Source organism: Budorcas taxicolor, chromosome 1, assembly GCF_023091745.1.
Source record: "Budorcas taxicolor isolate Tak-1 chromosome 1, Takin1.1, whole genome shotgun sequence".
Classification (NCBI taxonomy): domain Eukaryota; kingdom Metazoa; phylum Chordata; class Mammalia; order Artiodactyla; family Bovidae; genus Budorcas; species Budorcas taxicolor.
Genome location: NC_068910.1, coordinates 117,832,924 through 117,840,848, shown reverse-complemented (window position 1 = coordinate 117,840,848; position 7,925 = coordinate 117,832,924).

The following is a 7,925-nucleotide window of genomic DNA, read 5'->3' as shown; positions in this document are numbered from 1 at the left end:
TTTATACTGATATGCAGTGCAGTCAGCCCAAAGACCATAATTTGTTCCTCTTCCCCATCTCTTGATGGCTATGATTAGACTGAAATCTGGTTTCTGTCACTTGCAACTAGGAGGAGTTCTGATTCAAAAGCCCTCTGTAGGATTAGTTTCACGTGTCACTGTGATCATTTTCTTATTGCACCTTTCCCTCAAAGGTCATATTGGCTGGCCCTGGATCGTATGTTAGGTCATGCTCTTCAGGTTCCTTGAAAATAAGTTCTGTGTTCTTGTGTTTCTAAGAAAGTTCCTATGGCATTTTCTCCCAGGGAAGCCAGAGCATGCTGAGAGTCTAGCAATTTGACTAAATGATCTACATTTATCCAGGATAAATTTCCTCTATAATGTATGGCATCTTGCTTCCTAACTTAGCTAATCAAACACTCTCTGGGTACCAAGCCAACTGTTCATGCTGAAGCAGGCTGAGCAGTCATTGTGAAAAGAAACACAATAAACAAATCCCACGCATGAATCAAGCAAAGATTCTGAGTTCTGAAAGGCAGTTTTTCCATCTAGTCTCAGTGTAAAGGAGTCTACAGAGGCCACACAGTTGACCCACTGTTCATTCTGCTTCCTCCCAACTCTGAACCGTAGCAGTGAGTTTACACAGAACGAGACCTGTTTAGGGAGTCCCCTCACCCACATAACAATCCTATTGTGATTTTCTTCTAGACACCGGCACTGCTGCCAAAATAACAGATAATGCATTTTAAATTGAAATTTATAATCATTAAACAAAGTCGAGAGGCCGAGTCCTAACTGCCCTTCCCCACGTAATTCCTAATTTTGTCATTTCGTAGAATAATGTAGTATAGGCTCTAAATTCACCTCAACAGCATTATTTCTTACCAAATCAACTTCTTTAACTTAGCCTAGTGACCATTCATAAAACCTGCCCTTAGAAAAACTTAAGTAATTCTGTTAATAGTGTTTGCCATTTGGTTCAATACATTTAGCATCCAGGACCTGAGTAAAAGGAGCTCAGAGAAATTGGTACTAACAATACCTGGCAGTTTTTTCCCGTAAAGAAAGTTTTCTATCACATTGGTTAGGATCAGAGACTCTAGAATTAGATTACTTGGATCCAGAGCTCACGTTTTCCATTTAAAGCCATGTATCATTGGCCAAATCACCCAACTCCTCTTTGTCCAATTTTACATCTATAACATAGGGATAATAGTAATATCCATCTTGGAATCATTTTTATAAGAACTATTTAATGATATTCAAAAACACTTCTAATACTACCTGGTACACAGTGAAGTATTAAACAGCCAGCACAGACTATACTAAAATCTGTCTACATGGTACACAGCTAAGTATTAAACAAATAGCCAGCACAGACTATACTAAAATCTGATTGTTTATCTCCCAACATACCACAGAAGATACTTCAGCATCATTCAAAAGAAGTATCACCATCGCATCTTGTGTAGCATTTATACTCTTCTACATGCTGTGGAAGAAATCAGATTAAGGTTGTTTCAGAGTAGTGGTATCCCCATATGACTAAAAAAACAAAACAAAAAAAAACACAAAAAAACCCACAAATCTTTACCGGAAGATATTATCCCAAGCTGAAAATCATTTGTAAAACATTTTGCAAATACATTTTCTGGCACACAATAAAAAATAACTAGGCACTCAGAGACAAGATAATAAACAGCAAATAGAACTCACAAGTACCTTAAAGGTTGGAGTTTTTAGACAGAGATGTTAAAATAACCATACTTCCTTAGATTAAGTAGATAGGACAAGATGGAGAATTTTGGTAGAGGGTTGAAAACCATAAATAGAAATGACAAGAACTGGAAAATAATAACCAAAATTAGTGACAATTTCATAAATTGATTTAACACCCATTTAGACAGCCAAAAGGAATTAGTAGCCTGGATACTGACTGGCTTGAAAGGACTATCCCAAATGAAGCAAAGAAAAATGAAAGAGTGAGATTAGAAAGGAAGAAAGTGAAGCTACAGTGAGAAGGTACCATACAAGTGGAATTCTAGGGAGGGAAAAAGAATGGGCAAGAATTATTTGAAGAGATCATGGATAAAAAGTTTCCAAAAATGAAAGACATCAATATACAGACTTAGAAGCCAAAACAATTCTAAAAAGAATAAAGAGAAAAACACCAGGGACCCAATTGTGAAATTTTAAAACCCAAAGAAAAAGTTTTAAAGCAGCTGGACGTAAACAAAGGCAGACTGCCTTTAAAGGAACAACAATTAGGCAGATAGCTAACTTTTAATAGAGTTAATAAAAACCAGAAAACACAAAATAATACGTTCAAAATATTAAAAGAAAATAACTCCCAACCTAGAATTAAAAGTTTAGCAAAATAATATTTCAATAAGACTGAAATAAATAATTTTAATCAGTAGATCAGAATTCGTAGCCAGTAGATCTGCACTAAACAAGATACTAAAAACATGCTTTGCAGCAGATGGAAAATAGTACCAGGAGACCCAGATTTAGAATGGAATGAAGAGCAATGAAAACATGAATTTAAACAAGTAAACTGATAATGATGATAGTGAACTAAAGGACATAACAATAATGGCTTAAAATTAAGTTTAGGTGGTGGTGGTTTAGTCACTAAGTCGTGTCCGACTCTTGCAATCCCGTGGACCGTAGCCTGTCAGGCTCCTCTGTCCATGGGATTCTCCAGGCAGGAATACTAGAGTGGGTTGCCATTTCCTTCTCCGGGGGATCTCTCTGACCCAGGAATCGAAGCTGGGTCAACTGCATTGCAGGCAGAAAATTTACCAACTGAGCTATGAGGGAAGCTCCAAGAGAGCGGGGCTAATCAGAGGAGATTAGAGTTGATATATCTAAAAGGAGCCTCAGGTTCTTGCACTGCCCATGAAGAAGGTAAATACCAATGAATATAAGGATTTGAAAACCAAAAATGTATGTCACAATTTTATGGTTAACCAGTGTACTGGTGACCAGACTGTGTAACTTTCAAGGCAGTAAAGAAAAGAATGAGTAATAAATTTTTGATAAAGCCAGAAAGAAGAAACTCTTAGAGGGGGGAAAAATAATAATAAAATAAATGGGACAAATAGAAAGCACTAAATATGCCAGACACAAAACAATTCCTGTAGAATCAAGAATTTTAAAATTATTGCTAAATTTGCATGACTTAAATTGCCTGATACTCTAACCCAGGCAAAAAATTCTAAACATGCAAAACAATAAGGTTTAAGGATTTATACTTAGGTACTAAAACTAAAGGAAAGAGAAGTATATCATAAAAGTTTGGAGGAGGCTTCCTTTGAGGGAAAGAGATGGTAGTAACTTGGAGGGAACGAGAAGGGTTGGGAATGTCTGACTGCTTGGCTAGCCAGGTGGTTGTTACCTGATAGGTTTTTGTTCTCTGCTGATTCACTTAACTATATGCATGTGTGTGTACTTCCTGGTATTTATTCTATTTCTACAAAAAAATTATAAAAGGATAAGGGAGATCTAAATATGCTGATATGGTATAATCTTCAGAAACACACAGTTAAAATAAGGCATACAACAGCATACATATTATGATCTTTTTAGCATAAAAAGCTCACTTACTATATACATGATTATATTCACAGTATGTACATGATTATATTCACACAGATCATTTTTCAGGACATATATAGTAAATTTAATATGGCCTATTGCCTCTAAGAGGAGAAACTACACTCTGGTGAAGTTTATAGAAGAAAGAGGCTAATTTTCATCTATATGCTTTTATTGTGAACATAACTTCTGAATTTTTTTAATAAAATTCTTTTCTTACCAACCTATAAATCAAATGTGAAGCCAAAGCAAACTTAGCATTTGATGAGGTCATTTTTTTCAAATTAACAACTGCATTTTGAAATCTTAATTTAAATCTGGAATGTATAACCAAGAATTTTAAATCGTTGCTCAATTTGCTCAAAAGATGGGTCAAATTTTCACAACCACGAGGGCAAGAAATGTGGCTTTCATTTTAAAAAGACATCCATGAATTGATTATCTTTCCACTTCTGTCATGCAAATAGAGAAGACATAGGTATAGATAATTCATTTTCATTTCAACTTGTTTCTAGACTGTTGATAGAAGCCTTCTATCTGCATTACAATGGAGTGCTACCAAGAACAAAAAGCAAACTTAGGGTAAACTGAATGGCTCAATTTAATAATCTGCCATAACTCATGACACTCTAGGTTTTTAGTCATATGAATACAGGACCTGATCAGAATACAATAATACGAATAATCTGAGTTATCAGAGCAACTAGAGCTAAATGCAGGATACATTTCAGGAATTCAGCAACAAATGAAAAGAAAATGCCTACTGTCTACAAGTCAAGAAGTGAGCTCCCCGGATTTCTGGCTTAAAACAGCAGTTGAACACATGTTTCTAATTTTATATTTTACCTCCTTAGGTCAATAAAAATTTAGGGAAGTAACTTTTTTTTTGAGAGATACAAATCCAAAAAACAGAAGGGAGAAAAATGTCATCAAATTTGGAAGCTAGAGAAAGTTGGACAAGTATTAACTTAACACATGAAATCTACAAGAAATACAAGAAATCTAAACTCTAGCTAGTATTGGAAATGTGTGAAGGCCAGACAATTTATACCACAATGTACCTAATGGCATGTTGTTGTTGTTTAGTCCTGTGACCCTGTGGATTGCAGCATGCCAGGCTTCCCTGTCCTCCACTGTTTGCAAGAGTTTGCTCAAACTCATGTCCACTGAGCTGATGATGCCATCCAATCACCCTGTCCTCTGTCATCCTCTTCTCTTTTTGCCTTCAGTCTTTCCCAGCATCAGGGCCTCTTCTAATGAGTCAGCTGTTTGCATCAGGTGGCCAAAGTATTGGAACTTCAGCTTCAGGATCAGTCCTTCCAATGAATATTCAGGGTTGACTCCCTTTAGGATCGACTGGTTTGATCTGCTTGCAGTCCAAGTGACTCTCAAGAGTCTTCTTCACCACAACCCACACCACAACCCAAAGGCATAGGAACTATCTCTGAGACTGATGGGAAAAGAAAGACTAGTTTCTATGAAAGCTATTTCCTGTAGTCATCTAATGCAGTTTGACAGGATCCTCTCTGTTATGGACTGCATGTTTGCATCTCTTCAAAACTCATGTGCTGAAACCCTAATACCCAATGAAACGGTACTGGGAAACAGGGCCCTCCAGATGGGAAGAGCATCCATACAAGAAGACAGCTTGTTTCTCTCTCTGCTCTCCAACATGCGAGGACATAGTGAGAAGACACAAGCTACAAATCAGGAAGTGGGCCCTCACCAGACACTGGATCTGCAAGCACCTTCATCTTGGACTTTCTAGCCTCCAGAACCATAAGAAATAAATGTTCACTATTTAAACCACCATGTGGTTGTTGTTCAGTCGCTCAGTTATGTCCGACTCTTTGCAACCTCATGGACTGAAGCATGCGAGGCTACCCTGTCCTTCACCATCTCCTGGAGCTTACTCAAACTTACATCCATTGAGTTGGCAATGCCATCCAACTGTCTCATCCTCTGTCGTCCCCTTCTCTTCCTGCCTTCAATCTTTCCCAGCATCATGGTGGCGAAAGTATTGGAGCTTCAGTTTCAGCATTAGTCCTTCCAATGAATATTGAGCATTGATTTCTTTTAGGATTGAACTGCTTGGCGTTCCCTCTGTTTATTTTAGCTTTTTCTGTTTGCTGGCCTCTTCAGTGTCTAATTTCCACCCTGACTCAAGGGGGTAGTGGTGGTCACTTTTTTAGGCTGGATCATCGAAAAAGCAAGAGAGTTCCAGAAAAACATCTATTTCTGCTTTATTGACTATGCCAAAGCGTTTGACTGTGTGGATCACAATAAACTGTGGAAAATTCTGAAAGAGATGGGAATACCAGAACACCTGACCTGCCTCTTGAGAAACCTATATGCAGGTCAGGAAGTAACACTTAGAACTGGACGTGGAACAACAGACTGGTTCCAAATAGGAAAAGAAGTACGTCAAGGCTGTATATTGTCACCCTGCTTATTTAACTTCTATGCAGAGTACACCATGAGAAACACTGGGCTGGAAGAAGTACAAGCTGGAATCAAGATTGCCGGGAGAAATCTCAATAACCTCAGATATGCAGATGACACCACCCTTATGGCAGAAAGTTAAGAGGAACTGAAAAGCCTCTTGATGAAAGTAAAAGTGGAGAGTGAAAAAGTTGGCTTAAAGCTCAACATTCAGAAAATGAAGATCATGGCATCTGGTCCCATCATTTCATGGCAAATAGATGGGGAAACAGTGTCAGACTTTATTATTTTTTTTTGGCTCCAAAATCACTGCAGATGGTGACTGCAGCCATGAATTTAAAAGACGCTTACTCCTTGGAAGGAAAGTTATGAGCAACCTAGATAGCATATTCAAAAGCAGAGACATTACTTTGCCGACTAAGGTCTGTCTAGTCAAGGCTATGGTTTTTCCAGTAGTCATGTATGGATGTGAGAGTTGGACTATAAAGAAAGCTGAGCACCAAAGAATTGATGCTTTTGAACTGTGGTGTTGGAGAAGACTCTTGAGAGTCCCTGGGACTGCAAGGAGATCCAACCAGTCCATTCTGAAGGAGATCAGCCCTGGGATTTCTTTGGAAGGAATGAGGCTAAAGCAGAAACTCCAGTACTTTGGCCACCTCATGCGAAGAGTTGACTCATTGGAAAAGACTCTGATGCTGGGAGGGATTGGGGGCAGGAGGAGAAGGGGACAACAGAGGATGAGATGGCTGGATGGGATCACTGACTCGATGGACGTGAGTCTGAGTGAACTCCAGGAGTTGGTGATGGACAGGGAGACCTGGCGTGCTGTGATTCATGGGCTCGCAAAGAGTCTGATACAACTGAGCGACTGAACTGACTGACTGACTGATATAGGAAGGGGCCTATAGATCTGGAGAAGTATAAGCCGGATCAAGGAACTATCTGAAATGAATTGACCTTACACTGTTCACAACAACACCAGAGAAAGTCCTAGATATATTTTTACTATTATCATTTTTCAAATTTAAAAACAATTTTTAAAATTTGTAAGGCCTCTGATACTCCTTTAATTTTCATTTTTATAACCTACTATTTTGGACACAACTGAGTGACTGAACTGAACTGAACCTTGTGGGGGGGAAAAAGACCCTATTTTTAAAGCAAACTTCATACATACATATTTTATAATTTTTATGACTTTGTTTTTTTCTTTAATATTGTATTTTTGAGAATCCAACCTCTACTCTAGATTTTTAATCTTTGCTTTTTGGTATTTGTTATCAATTTTGTACCTTTAAGAACCCAATCTTCAGTACCCATTTTTACTTGGGAGTGAGATTACTGGCTGGATTGCTCTCTCCCCCTTTGGACTCTTCTTTTTCTCCACCAGGTCGCCTCTATCTCCTCCCTCCCCCTTCTCTTCTCTACCGAACTCTGTGAATCTCTGTGTGTGTTCCAAGCTGTGGAAAACATGTAGGGAACTGATTACTGGCTAGATCAGTCTCTCTCCTTTTGATTCTCCCTTTTATCCTCCTGGCCACTTCTCTCCTTCCTCCCTCTTCTCTTCTCTGTGTAACTCCTTGAACATCTCTGAGAGATCCAGACTCTGGAGAGCACATACAGAAGTGATTACTGGCTATCTTGTTCTCTCCCCTTTTGATTCCCCCTCTTCTCCTCCTGGTCACCTCTATCTCCCTCTTCCCTCTTCTCTTCTCCATGTAACTCTGTGTACCTCTCCAGGTGTCCCTCACTGTGGAGAAACTTTTCATCATTAACCTAGATGTTTTATCATCGGTGCTGTCTAGATGGAGAAGTCTTGAAGCTACTGTAAGAATAAGACTAAAAATCAGAGGCAGCAGGCTTAAATCCAAATCCTGAGAACA